Raw genomic sequence first — 16,154 nt, forward strand, 5'->3', positions numbered from 1 at the left:
ACTAAGTCAGAATCTGGCCTAGTGCTTCTCGAATGGTATGAAGAACAATTACCATCACAGTGCAGCATTAAAATCATTCTGAGTTGGAGGATTTTCTGATGCTTGTATTATGGTTAGGCGGAGTTTTCTACACTTGCTGCAGCTAATAATAAGTATTGTTTATCTAATAAAAACATAATAAATGCACTTTATATTATACATAAAGTCTACTTTCACATTCACTTGGATGGTCTGGAGAAATTGTATATTTATATAGCCTTATTTAATTCCCTTATAGTTGAAATCCTGTACCTTCTCAACTCAGCAGCAAAAGAACACAGGGAGAAGAGAGGTAAATTTTGGGTTAAAGTGTTTATATGAAGAATAATAGAGTGCTTTTATTCTTTAATTTTTTATATTTGAAATTTAAAAATGAATTTTTAAAAACTATATACCTAATGCATAAAACCAAGGGTCTCTAACGGTACAGCACTGCTGTGAAAGAGTTAGTTTACTGTCCAGTCTGAATGCTCTACCAACCCAACAGCGTACTCGGCACTATTCTTAAGAATACGGCGATGTACTTTCTGGCTCTTCTTTTAACAATTATCAAAACTGAGATACTAGCAGAGGACTCAGAGCTCTGCTTCTTCTACCTCAAGCCAGAAGCTAAACATGTTGAAGTCGTATTTGGAGGAGGGCGTGGTTGAGTGCCAGATGCAACCTTAGGACTAGGATAAATAATCTCTTCAAACAGTTACGTATGTACCTAGCAAGAAGCCAACAACTCCAGTGAATGCTATAGAAGTATTTTTCAGGACCATCCATATGTTGTAATGCTCCTTTGAAAATATAAGAACTTCAACCAGAGGTGGTAGGATCAGGGCCAATGTGCTGCTGCTCACAGCTCCAACAAAGGAAATCACAATGTCTAAACGAGGAATGAGAATTGCTCCAGCACCTAGAAAACAGAAATACATGCTCTTCTAAATTTAAATGTTTGGCACTTACATGAATACTAAATGTAGATCTTTTCGATACAGTAAATGTAATTAACAGAAGTCAGATTCTGAACTACTGCTTGTGGAAAAATATTTTGCTCTGAGTGATGAAAGAAAACAAACTAGAACAGAGAGTGATCTTTCCTGGGCTGTCACTTGTGAACAGTTTAACTTTATTTTTCCACTGTAAGTAAGTTCAGGTAGTTTATTTCCAAAGCATTTCCATTATTCTGCCTCCTACACAGCTCATTCTACAATACACAAAACAGGTGGTATGGTTTGAGTAAGAGATAGTTTACAATAGAATTCCAAGTAACTGATATAAAAGCAACAATGGAAACAGCAAATCACAGTTATGCAAACACCACTATAATCACTGAGCAAGAAGAGTTGCTGAAGGAGACTAAAACTTGTGGTCAAAAACTGGATGAGTTAGATATGCTGGTGCACAACTTCAAGCCTAGCACTAGAGAGACTAAAGCAGGAGGACTGCTAGTCAAGGCCAGCTTGGGCTACACAGCAAGATGCTGTCTCCAAAAAGTCAAAGGCCTAGGATGTGGTTCAGTGGTATAGCACTTGCCTAGCATGCCCAAAGAACCTGGATTGGATCTCCAACCCTACGATGAAAAAAAAGACCGAATAAGGATATTTACAAACTCTGAAAGTATCTTCCCTAACACACTAATGATAAAAGGAAAACAGTTCTTTGGAGTACAGAAATATGTCAGAGACCACCTTAACCAAGTTATCAAAGCTAACATAACCAATAAGAGATAGAGGTACTGGGATGTAGTACCTAGCATCAGTCTTGTGGTATTTTTGCTAAACATGCCTAACTTTAAACCAGGTGTGGTGCTGTACATCTGTAATCCCAGTACTTGGGAGGATAACACAAAAGGACCACAAGTTCGTGGCCAGCCTGGGATATACAGTCAGACTCTGTCTCAAAAAAGGAAGAAAAAAAAAAAAGGCTTAATTTCAATCACAAGAAAGCACCAGAAAAATCCAAACTGAAGGAAATTCTACAAAAACTACTGGCATTTCAAAAGCATCAAGATCCAGAAAGGCAAGGACTATCAAGATTAGAAAAAACTAAGAAGACATGACAACTAAATTAAAGTGGAACCTCAGAGTCACTCCTGGACCAGAAAAGGCTATTACTGGTAAAACTACAGTAAGGTCTATAAATTGTAGCATTGTATCCATGCTATTATCCTGGTTTTAGTAACTGCATTATGGTTATACACCTGTTAACATCAGAGGAAGTTAAGTAAAGGGTTTATAGTAACTCTACTTAATTTGACAACTATCCTATCTAAATTAGTAACTCTACTTAATTTGACAACTATCCTATCTAAATTACTTCAAATTGAAGTCATTTTTTTCAGTGTAAATCAAGTTGTGCTTAAAAAGTACTATTATAATTTATTTGTGTTTGGAGCCTTCCAAACCCTCTTTTCTAGCTCTTCGTGAAATATGTGAGTTGTTATAAACTACAGTCACTTTACTGTACCATAGAACATTAGAATTTACTCCTCCTACCTAATGGCATACTCCAGTATTGTGAGCAGGATTATCTTTCCAAGTCATTCACAAGTTTTCTGTTAAGTTTTAATCTGCTGTTTTCTTGATGGTATCTTGATCTTACCAAAAGGTACCCATAGCAGATGTGCAAAAACCTAGTCTTACATTCTTTCTTCAATTCATCCTTAAATCATCTGCTGAGTGGTTTACTGAGGGTTTGGAGTGTGTCCCTCTGGAAGCTGTGGACATTACCGGTGCCTCCAGACATAATCCTGCCACCATGCTGCTTCTCTGACGTCCAATTACGCAGCTGGCAGCTGTCCATGTTTGTCTCCCATTGCTTCCATTTTCTCTCTAATCCTTGTTATCCTGCTCTGTATTTCTAAGTCCATTTCCTTTTGTTTCTCAACACTTCTACCTTCTTTGTCTTTTACTAAACATTCTGTGAGATATCTATATGTCTACACCTATACATACAGTTTAATTTGTCCTTTTTGTAATTTAATCTTGATTTGCAGTCTACTGGTTTCTCTATTTGTTAATTTTTGTTCATGAGTTTTTTAATCCCTTCTCCTTGTAACTCTCCATGTTTTTCAAGAGGATGTAGGATTAATTTGGAACTAAGTTACCACTGTATTTTTCATAGAAACTGAAGCTATTACTTACCATTTTCTGTTCAAATTGTTTTGGAAGCTAGTCATAAAACTGTTTTGAAATTACAAATCTAACTTCATACCTATACGGCTAAAAGTCAGATAAGGCCAGATAAACATAACCAGAACCTCACCATCCAAAACAACTTTCCATTTGGAATCTACTTTTTCTCAGTGATCTTTTTCAATAATCCAAGCTATCAGTAGTAAATTAAGAGAAATAACATTGGAAACCATCTGGAGGAACACTGTGTAACTGTAGTATTTACACGCTTAGTTTCTATCATCAGACACTTTTAAGTCATGTAATAGTATAATTACAGTGAGATAAAGCCATTCTGTAAAATATTATATAAGCAACAAATCTTTGTTACAGAAAAGGCTCAATATTTGATGTTATTAGTATACTTTCACCAAACCAAACATATAAAACTCAAATGAACTAAAACAATAAATCAAGGGATAGTTTAGTCATTACAAAAATTCACTACAGGATTATGTTTTAAATAAGTTGTCCCGTGTCATCTACACACAACTAGGTGAATAAAATTGTTTTTAAAATAATAAAATATGTAATTTAAGCAGCTTCACTTTAATAAATGCAACAATAAAAACTTAAAGCAGTAAGGATTATAACCAGTTCTCTAATTGATGGCCAAGCAAGAAGGAATCAGTAAGTTTCCTTTTGTAACAACATAGTAATCATAGACATGAGAAGAAATAAGGCTTAGTAGAAATACAGCATATAAGAAATAAAGGAATTCTTTAGGCTATCAAAAATAAATCTCAATTTTAAATTAGCTAAGGATGCCTTTCTCAGCTTGAGGCTTAAAAGTTAAATAACTCTAAATTCAAGTTATTGAAAATATACAAACTAAAACCAAAAGATTGCTGGTTCACAGGCTCTGATATGCAATTGCAGAGAATTAAATGAATGCTCTCATTAGTTTGTTATTAATTTAAAAGAATTGCATTGCTTTTTGAAGCTCACTTCCAAAGTTCCTAAGACTTGAGACTGTTTTGGTCTTCTCTATATAGGCCTGCAATGCATTTAGTAGGTGACACATATTAACATTAATCCATCATATGGATAACCTTACATTTAAAAAACCCAACTTGGGAAATCAGTTGTTGGCTGATTCTTTCTCTCAAGGTTGAATACAGAAGTTAGCCTTGAAATACTTGAATAACTCACTTTCCCTCTTTGTTCTTTCATCATAGTCAGGTTGAGAATCTTGACAGCTTATCTCTGTCAAGAGGAAAAGTTATACCAACGGAGGACTAGCTATAATCCAGTAACCATCTTCAACATGTTCTCTAGAACATAAGCTTTACAAAGGCTTTTATCTGTTCCCTCGGTATCTCTAGAGTGAAGAGAACTTGGGACATACTCAGCATGCAGTAAATACCTGTTGGATTAATAAATGACTTTGGTAGACACCCTTCATTTCAAATCTAACATAATTCCTATCAGCCATCTTCATACCAGAGGCAGTTTGGGCCAGACCCCCATTACAGGCAACTTTAATATCAGAAGTTGATTACTAAGAGGTTGTGAGGATATACGAATCTTCTTTTTCAGTGTCCTCACATTTACTTAGATAGTTATGACTGACTGATTTGGTGCCTCTTGGTGAATCCACTCTTTCCTAAATACCTTCACGTAGGTGCCAACCTCCTTGAGCTTGGCCCACTGACTACCAGGACATCACGGAAGGCAGCTGGATCTCTTGCCACTACACATCAGTTTTTTCCCACACTGTTCAGACTCCGAGCTCTAGCAGGCTACAGATAGGGACTCAGACTTGGGCTCTATCCTGTTTAAGGATTTAAAAAATGAAGTCCTAGTACAATTATTTTAACAAATTATAAAATGCCTACCTACCCCATCGCCTCTTTTCCTGCCCAATGCACATTTCACAAAGAATGCCACACCAGACAAAGGCAGTCATCTTACTGCCTCTCAGCATGAAAACCTAAGCCTTTCATATTCACTAGTAGAGTTTACGGGTGGTCAATTGATTTAGCATGTGAACATATTCCAAGCCAGTACTTTTCAAATTCTAGCTCACACACAGTCGTGTGTTAGGATACCAATCCATAGGCTGTGAGGAGTTTTTCCTAATGCTATAGCTGGGGACAGAAAACACCAGAATGATTTTTATTTAACCTTTCACTTATTTCAGTTATTTTATGTGTGAACGCATGAACATGCAGAAACTCAGACACAGACACACTGGGTTTTTCTATAAAACTTATCTTCCTTTCTTACTATGGGTTGCAGTTCAAAAAGCCACTGACTAAAACCAAATAAGTAGGCAAAGTAATTGTGATGGGAAAAGGTAAAAAGAATGGATCTTGTTTTTGACTGGTGAAAAGAAAAAAAAAGAAGGAAAAGAAAAAAGCCATGCTCAGTGGCTTCACCTGTAATTCTAGCTACTGGGGAGGAAGAAAATCAGAGGATTACAGCTCCCTGCCAGTCCAGGCAAAAAGTTCTTGAGCCCCCATCTCAACCAACAGCTGGGTGTGGTGCTGCCCACCTGTTATCCCAGCTAGCAGAAAGCACAAATAGGAGGATCAAGGTCATAAAGGGAAACCCTATCCCAAAAGCGACCAACATAAAAAGGGCTCTCGGAGTGGCTCAAGTGGTAGAGCACCAGTGTAGAAAGCATGAGGTCCTCAGTTCATCCCTCCCGTACAGGGGTGGGGGAAGCACAAAACGAAAGTGAAAAAAATGAAACTACAACAAAAAGAAACAAAGAAAAGTCTCTGCTCCTATGATGTATATCACCACCTGAGAGGCCTCCTTAAGACAGAACACAAATGCTATTTGTTATTCCTTCTGCTTACGACATGCTCCCAGCACTTTTAGCTTAAAGACAGGGTCTCGTGTTTTTGCCTGGGGTATTCTGGACAGTGATCCTATTTGTGTCTTCTGTGTAGCTGGGATTATAGGAATGAACTACCACATGGAGCTTTTATGTTGAGATGGTGTCTTGCTAACTTTTTGCCAGGTTGGCAGCACACCCTCTCAATCTTCATCTCCCAAGTAGCTGGGATTACAGACGTGAGCCACCACATCCAGCCTAAAAGGTGCAGTGTTTAACAGTAGAGCACAAACTGATGCTGTGCTGAAAGTAGGCCATTTGTGGTACTGCCCCCAGGCGAACTGCTTTTTTCTTTCCCCTGCTATTTCGGTTCCTGCTATACTTTGGTAAGTGTCCCCCAAAGGCCCATGTAGTAAAAGCTTAGTCCCCAGCTTGGCACTTTTAGGAGGCTGTGAAACCTGTAAGAGGTGGGGTCTTGTGGGAGGTCTTCAGGACATGGGGGGAGGCTGCCTTTGAAGAGGCAGAGGAACACAGCCCCTTCCTCTTCAACTTTCCCACTGCTGGGCCGTGAGGTGAGTGGGTGGCTTCACTTTGCTGTCTCTCATCATGATGTGTTGCCTCAACACAGGTTCAAAGCAACAGAGCCAATTACTCGTGGACGGAAATTTCTAAAACTGAAAGCCAAATAGATTTTTTCTTACCTTTTCACTTTATAAGTTTATTTGAGGTATCTGTTGAAACAGAAAGTAAGTTACTTTACAGAGAAACTTGGAAAAACACCGCTAAAACACTACTTGATTAGGACTAGAGGGGGTGTCTTGTTCACACGGGAAGTGCTTTTAAACCTGAACAGTATTCAGTAATTCTGCACCAAGTGCCTCCCGGGTGTGAGTCATCATCTAGATGGCAGGACGAAGGTGCAGAGCACATCCTCGCACGCTAAGGTTCTATCTAGCTCAGAATCATGAATTTGCCTCATTATCACCTTTAAATCACACTCTTCACTTCACATGCCAAATTTATTACGTTGAACAGTGTTGCTCATAAACAGTGTTTTAAAGAGATATGTCAGAGAGATTGAGAATATCAATAACTTGGAGCTTCTCTAAGCCACACTTCCTTTACCCTAGTGTTTCTCTCCAATTCAATCTTTCCTTGAAGAATACCCTTACAGATGCAGACTGTCAATCAGTTTGGCCTCAAAAGCTGTTTGGCGTCTCTTAACATTAGTTCCCTCGGTCGCTCTGGTGACGGCCATCCTCTTTCACACTCAGTGGTACACTGTGCCTTCCATGGCCGCTTCAATTAAACATGGGAAGAGAAGGCAGGAAGCATATTATGACAAGAATCTCAGACAGTACCCCAGGGTCACTGTAGTCACTCTCACGTTATAGAAGGCTGTAACTACAAGAACCTGCACTCTACTCCAGTGCAGCCACGTACTGTGTTGTCCCTCAGGTGAATATTAACAGTCCCACAACTGCAAGCCACACAAAGCGTGTCTCCATCGGTAAGTAATGAACAGGAATTAGCGAACAGAAGTTCTCTGAAAGGAAGTATTTATCTTGACTTGCTTTCCCGTTTGCCCCAGGTTTTTATTATTTCTTACAATAATATTTGTAGGCTTTTTTCTAGATGAAAAATCAAGAGACTTGCTAGACTTTCCTTGAGTGCAACTATGACCTAACAGTCTCCTTGTAATTGAGAGCACAGCTAATTCCATTCTAACAGGAGATTCAGAGGACCAGAGAGGAGGTGAGAGGTGCGGCGGGGCTGCGGCAAAGAGAAGGGCCACTTGGAGCTACTGCAGGGACCCTGTTACCCCAAGACTGAACTCCCACTATTCTTGTCCACTGCTCCTTCATGTTTTTAGCTGTCTGGGGATAAGAATATCTTAACTTGAATGGGTCCATACTTCCACTTCAGTCCCTTCTCTGATAAGATTTTCCTTAAATGCTTTTGAGAATAAGAGAAACAAAAAATTCCGAGATTGTTTCTACCTACATTTTATATTTGACATTCAAAACGCCTGTTTAGGGCTTGGCACAATGACTCATGCCTGTAATCCCTGGTTCTTAGGAGGTGCAAACTGGGAGGATTGCAATTTGAGGACAGCCAAGCAAAACGCTATTGAGACCCCATCTCAACAAATAATCCAGATGTCACGGTGTGTGCCTGTGATCTCATCTACATAGGAGGACTTAAACACTGGAATCATGGTCCAGGCTGGCCTGGGCAAAAGCACAAGACTCTATCTGAAAAATAACTGAAGCAAAAAAGGTTGGGGACATGGGTAAAGTGGTAGAGCACCTGCCTAGCAAGCACTGGGCACTGAGTTCACCACATTACAGCCAAAAAAAAATTTTAAGCCTGTCAATTTTCTTAAAAGAATACATACAAATGGCCAACAAATATATGAAGAAAATGCTCAGTGAGATTATACCACCTTACTCCGTTTACAGTGGCTATTACCAAAAGATGAGAAGTGCTGGCAAGAATCTGCACAACACTGGCAGCCACTATGAGAAACAGCTCAAAGTTCCCCCAAAAAAACCAAAAATACAACTACTGTGCAAACCAGCAATCCAGTGCTTGATACATCAAAAAGACACCTGCTCTCCCATGTTCATTGCAGCACTATTCACAGTAGCCAGGATGTGGAATCAATGGTCATCAACAGACAAATGGATAAAGAAAACGTGCTATCATATACATACTTAATATAATACTATTTAGCATAAAAAGCATGAAATCCTGTCAATCATGACAAGCATGGACCTGCAAGACAGTATGTTAAATAAGAGGTACAGAAAGAAAAATACTGCATGACCTCACTGGTAACGGGATCTAAACAACTGATCTCACAGAGTGGAGAGTAGAATACTGAGAAGAACAGGGGGGCTGGATGAGGAAGGCAGTCAATGGGTGTAATGTTACTGCTTGCTAGAGTAGGTTCTGGTGGTCTATGGCATAGCAGGATGTATTAGTTGGGCTTCTGCATCACTATGATCACATTACCTGAGAGACAACGTAAAGGGAGATTTATTTTAGCTCATGGTGGGGACAGTGTGGTGCAGCAGATCGTATCATGGCAGGCAGGAAGCAGAGCAAAGGGGGTGCAAGAAGGGATCAGGCCATCAGCGACCTACTTCCTCCAACTAGGCCCTATCTCCTACCTTTTACAACCCCATGATGCCATCACTGTATGCATCCATCAAGGGACGGATCCACTGATTAGGTCAGAGCCCTCACGAGCTAATCATCTATGGGAACACCCAAGGTGTGCCTTACGAACCCAATGAAACTAACAATCACAGAGAGTGAGTATAATTAATAATCATGCATTATATATCTCAAAATAGTTTCAAGCAAAAAAATCTGAATGTACAAGCATGGAGAAATAATGAAGGTTTAAGGTGATAAATTTGTCATTAACTTTAGTTGACCACTGCCTCATGTGTGTACAATCAGGACATCACATTGTACTTCATACATACACAAAAGTACTGTCGATCAAAAAACCAAAGTAACAAAATACTTGTCAAATTTAGCATGCTTTTTAAGATTCAGTCTAAATGATATTATGTCTGCACAGTATTCAAAAAGATGAGCTATACTACATTTCTTAGCCATCACTCTTATACTAAATTGTTGATTAAAGCATCTAGTCTCTCCTAAGCTTCTTGTTCATATTATAAAGAGGAAAAAAGCACATTTGAAGAATTCAAAATGATATAATGGGTTAATTAAATGGCTGCTAAACAACTATGTCTTATTTATAGCAATGACTCCAGCTTATACCATATTTCTAACATTTGAAACATGTCTCCATTTTATAATAAATGAAATAATTTATAAGATAATTTATTTTATTAGAAATGCACAGTGTTTGGTTTTTTGGTAGCAAAGGAAGTTATTAATATTTTTATTAAAGTGTCTTCATACTGGATGAACCCATGTTCTGCTTCTACACTTGCCTCGAATTTAGAGTGACTTACAATTTTTAAATCCTTTTTTAAAAGAATCCCAGAGGGATTCATAAATGGTCTCCTCTGACAATTATGAAAAAATTCTAGGTTACACAAATAAATCACACTAAAAACTTTAAATGTTTAAATCATACATCCATCAAATATTGGTCTATCTATAAAATATGTGAACTAGAATTCACAAACTTATATTCACCTACCACACATCCTGGGGAAGATTTAAAGTTATACTGCCTTTGATCTCATCATGAAAACACATGTATCGTGAAGTAGCCAAGGTAACATACAAAGCTGACAATCCCCATGCCGATGCTCAATGCTTGAGGAAAGCGTTTTGATTCTTTCATTTGGTTTTCCAATGGAAGGACCTAAAAATAGGATAAAATTATTTTTTGAAGGACACAGGATACAAGTATCTCAAAATAACAGCGTCTCATATATACAAATTGGTCTACAAATTTTTTCTTTGAAAACGACACATATGATTGTTAGGTATTTTTCTAAAACCTGCTCTTAGCAGACAAACTTATCAGTTTTTTAAGTAACCTTTTTATTTTACAGTAAGTTACATTTACAAAGAAGTTGCAAAGAAGACACAGAAACCTCATACACACCCGACACAGCTTTCCTGCTGTTAACCTTTCCTATTACCCTGGCATGAACAGCACTGGGACATGACTGGTAACTGAACTCCAAACTTCATTTGAATTTCATTAGTTTTCCACTAATGCCTTTTCTCTGTTTCAGGCTCTCATCCAGAAAAATCACCTTGCTTCCTTAGTCTCCTCTGGTCTATGAGTTTCTCAATCCTTTCTTCTTGTTCATTATCTTGACATTTTTGGAGCAGTATTAGTTGTTTTGCATTGTGTTTCTAACATGGGTTTATCTACACTTTCCTAGTCACTAGACTGGTATCACAGGTTTTAGAGGACACCACAGACAGGAAGCGCTCTTCTCATTAGACATGTTATCCTGATGGTAACCTACCTGTTTCCCAGGATTCTCTGTTGTAAAGCTACTTTTCTTCTCCCTCCTCATACTCTCTTTATTGAAAGTGAGTCTCTAAATCCAGCCCGGATTTCAAGGACTAAGGGGGAATGAACTCCCCAAAAGAGTTTCCTCTTTTTCAGCTCTACATGAACTACTTGGGAGTCTTTCCCATGTGTTTGTGTAGGTTAGCATGGACTTGCATGAATCTGTTTTACACATCAGGCTAACACCTGATACTCTTTTATTCCTATTGTGCAGCACTGTGAATTCTCCCACAAAGGTTCCTGTGTCCTTTCACAGGCCTCCACTTTTGTTTTGGAGCACTTTCCCGCTTTATAGCACAAGAAACTCCACATTCATCTTACTTATTTGCTTCCACCCTAAATCAGACATTTTTTTCCAAAGAAGTATGGTTGACTTTGGAGAATGGTGCTTAAAAATCAGATCTGGGTGCTGGTGTGCTTGTTCCTACCAGGTGTCACTGCTTGTAGGCCTCAGGAGACAGAGGTAGGTAATGTACTCATGTCTGCTGACCCACGGACACATCTGTGACTATTTCCATGCATACACCTATACTACTGTTCGTCAGTTTTAGGAAGACCAATAGATGACTTTCATTGTGTTAAAAAAAACTTTTAAAGAAAGTCAGTAAAGGCTAAAAAGAAATAAAGTTTTTTTCAGCTAATCTTCAGAGGGTTTGGTCATACAATTTGATCCTATTAATGAAAACCCTGTGTAATTACAATAGCAAGTATTTACTTGAGTGTTTACAATATGGTAGGTATTATTCTAACAGCTTTGCAAGCAGCATCTCACAGTCATCAGTACATCCCAATATGATAATAACTCTACTATTATCCCCACTTTTCCTGAAAGTAAGTTAGCTATTAAGAGCACTACAGAGTGAAGAAGCAGGGTGATTCTGTGGAGACCTTCCAGATCCCGTCAGGGATGAATGTGCCAGTGCTGTTAGAAAAGAGAGGGGGGAGGAAACTAACATTTCCTGAGGCTCCTCTGTGACACACAGCATTGCAGGTGTTGTATGTATAATATGCTTTCTGGAACAGACTGGAGAAATAGGAAAGAAGAATCAGCATGCCTGAATAACTGACAGAATGGGGAACCAACAACAGAGTGAGAAGGATTTACTGCAATGTTTCAGCACAGTTAAGCTAACAAAAAAGGACAATGAGAAAGTGAAGCTGGTTCTGGATGAGAATGTATGTGATGGACTCTGAAGTTGTTGAATCTGAGATGTCAGAGACAATGCTTAACTAGAAATTTCCAAGAGTTAACTAAATACTAGAACTCACCAGTTAAACACAAAAATTAAAATTAAATAGATGTGAAAATTCTCTAAAGGAGAACTCAGAGAGCAAAACCCCATGTCAAATGGTATATATCTTTTCAATCTATTCTGTCTGGGGTTCAGACAGATGATAGATAGACAGACAGAGAGACAGACAGGTATTTATAGCAAATTTGCTCCCATACCAAATCAAACTATGGAACAAAATAAATTCAAATAGTTTACTTTCCCCAAATCTACAAATTCTAAGTTATATACAAAGTGGAAGAAACTTAAATGGATATTTAAGAGCTTTAGGATGCCTTTATCTCTTAGCATTAGCTTTGGGGTAACAATGTTTCTCAAAAAAAAGAAAAGAAAAGAAAGCCTGACATGCACACATCTAAAGGGAGAATTTGTATTTGACTTTCATATAACAATCACTCTGTCAAATAATCTAGCCTATAAAATATGACACTTGGGATGTGCTTGAATATGTGGGATATGGATAAAACTGAATTGGCCATGACTTAAATTTTTGAAGCTGGGTGTTATGTACATAGAAGACCATAATACTACTCTTAAATTTTGACAAGGTTTGAAATTTTCCATAGTACAATGTTAAAAACCATCTAGTCTAATACCATTATTCTATTTATAAAGAAAAAGAATTAGAGACCCTGAGTTATATGTTTAAGAGCAATCTACTGGTCAGTGGAAGAATGATCAAGTCTGTCAACACCAGATTGGAAATCACATTCTAGAAGTAAAGACAAGTGAAACAAAAAAGGAAAACATTAGTCAGGTACCTGTGGCTCATGCCTGTAATCCTAGCTACTTGGGAGGCTGAGATTGGGAGGATCACTCACGGTTTGAGGTTAGACAGGGCAAAGAGTTTTTGAGATCTCATCTCCAAAATAACCAGAGCAAAATGGACTGGAGGTAGAGCTCCTGCTTTGCAAGCATGAAGCCCCAAGTTCAAATCCCAGTCCCACCAAAAAAAAAAAAGGCAGGAGAACATGCATTTTTATGTGGTTTCACTATACAAATCCTAGTGTTGAGTTTTTTTAAGTAATAATAAATACTTATTCTTACCACTCCTATGCCTTCAAAGGCAAATACAGCAGTACCAAAAAAAGTGGGTATTTTTTCCAACCAGCCACTACTGGAAGATTGTGGGGATCTGGCATGTTCTGCAGAAAGGAAGGGGGAAAGACAGGTTACATTTTTACTTATAAGAATTTAAAATGGAAGCAAAATCATGTTCTCCTGGGCTTCACAGCAGCAAACATGGGTTACAAAGTGAGTATTTCTTTCAATAAACACAGTAAGCATCCTATGTTACATGTGGCTAAGCTGTTAGGATTAATTGCCAAAGCAACTGTTTCCCTCATGCCCACACATTCCATCTAACTGAATGCTCCTGATTATCTGTTCTACCTGCAATCCAGGCTGTGCACTGGACAAGGCTCCTGTCATAACAGGAAACACACAAGCAGCTCAGGTCTCAGGTACCCACTGCTGCTGCTGTCTCCACTCCATCACTGCTCCCTTGGTTCTCCATAGCACCTGGTCCTGACCTAGGCTTTCTATCTCACAACTCTGCTGCTCCCCAGAACAGGTCTCTTCCAGCTTCATGTTTACTCTTTGACATGACAGTTGTTATTACCCTTAGTATTTATCTATATATGCCCTCACACTGCCTTTGACAACTTGGCCCCGACTCACAGCCTCACAAATCTAGACAAACTCACAAACAGCACACCTTATTCAAGATCTGTGGCACCACAATGACTACTTCTTCTAAATACCCCAAGTCTAGTCCCTACCTCCCCACCATCTTGAGTTCACTGTCTTACCTAATCAGAAGTAAAATTCAAGGCCAAGGGAAGACCGAAGTGTAAAAGCACTTGGATAATTTGGGGAATAGAGAGGTCGGTACACCTGAAGCATACATAGCATTGTGTGACATAACTTAGTGACACATGAGTAAAAACATGTGACAGTGTGAGAATGGAAAGGGACCCAAAGGGCAGGATCATCCGGTATTACTAAACCGTTATTCAAGGCGAGCATGAGGCTATTTCACTTCCCCGTGCATGAGCTCACATTGTTCCCTCTGCCCCTATAGGGAATGACCTTTTCTGTCCCACTAAGTCTTAAACGTTCAGCTAGGGCCACAGACCCTAAAATCCTTTTGTGATCTTCTTTCCTGTTTTACTGCATTCATATGTGCTATGAAAAAGAATACAGGTTTGGGAATTCAGAGATGGGAAAAACAAAAAAGACTCCCCAGAAGAGTTTGCAATGAATTGTAATAGAGATTTTACAATTACCTTGAAAGATGGTATAGGATGGGTTAGACAGCAGGGAACAAAACAGGGTTCTCAACCATCTTAGGGTCATTGGCTCCTTTCAGATATGAAAGTCCTCTCACTGCTTAGCAGGAAAATGCATATACACATAAGGAAATGCTAAGTCTTACAAAAATTCTAAGGGACTTTCAAATTCCTAAATCCAAAGAAATCTTTTTAAAGAAATTGGGTAAAGAATCCCAGACCACAGCTGATGAAATCAGTGCATGTTATTACATGCGGTCCAGGAGAAGGGGCCACAGCCTCACAGAGTGGGAGCAGACTTAGGCAGTGATAAGAAAATGACAGAATTACATACATATCCATCCCTTGTGATTGGGTTGGCATGTGATTGTAAAATTTTAAATGAGTAACAATACACTCAATGAGTTGTCCCATGTGAACACTGTATTAAGAGCACAATCCTAAATCTCACAACATCTTTAATAGGGTGGGTAGGTACTACCAAATTCTGAAGCGTATTTGCCAAGGGCCAAAACCAGACCTGAGTACAAAGCCTGTGCCTGTCATGTCTGTCACACACTTTTCTAGTCAAAAGTTCCCCCATGGATAACATTAACTGCTCGTCTGCTGTGTGCCTCACATCCAGTGCAGGTCTTTACCTATCATACTATTACCTCTACAGTAAACAAAAGCCTTACTTAAATATGACATTTTGCTAAAAATGTACCTACCCTCACAACATATTGGTAAATTATCACGAGACTGACAGCCATGGAAATGTTGGCAAGAAACAAAAGCACAAACAGATTCTTTAGCTCACAAATGAAGACCAGAAGAATTATAAATGGAAGAAAGCAAAGCATGTATATCCTCAGGTCCACAGTTCTCCTCTCACATGCACTAGATGAACTGGAAGTATTCGAAGCAAACACTCTGCTTTCCAATAATCCTTCATGAACCTGAATCAGATTAGCAAAGGAGTAAGGAAGCAGGGAAAACATCCATCAACTTACAAACATAAAAGGTACACAGAAACCCATAATCTATACACACTACGATAGATTCCCAGGGCATGCACTATAATAAATAAGATATTTACATATTTTCAAGATATTCTGGCTTCCTAGAAACTCTTACGTATGTATACATCAGGTGTAAGGATAACTGAGGTAAGAGAATCTCCTTCGGGAGATAACTTCTTATATTGTACTGTAAAAATAAAGTCCACTAGGAAATTATGGCGATGGATTTACTAATTTACTTTGGAGCTCTGTGACTATCATGCTCAAGTTCCCAGCAAAGGTCTTGAAGATCTGCTCTGAGATCTCAGCACCTTCTTCAGAGTAGGAAACAAGTGCTAAGTACTTCTCCGAAACACACAGCAGCCAAAGCAAAGTTTAAAGACCATGCAGAAGGCAACTGTTTATAGATTACCACCACTATCAATACATATTTTCTAAGTTGCCACCAGATTCATGCACGGCCATTTGCTAGACAGCAGGTCACTTCTGCTTGAGTAGAAATCTTTTACAAGATAAACCAACTTCGTCTGAAAACTTATTCACCCACTTCCATAACCCGATT

Source organism: Castor canadensis, chromosome 15 (genome assembly GCF_047511655.1).
Source record: "Castor canadensis chromosome 15, mCasCan1.hap1v2, whole genome shotgun sequence".
Lineage (NCBI taxonomy): Eukaryota > Metazoa > Chordata > Mammalia > Rodentia > Castoridae > Castor > Castor canadensis.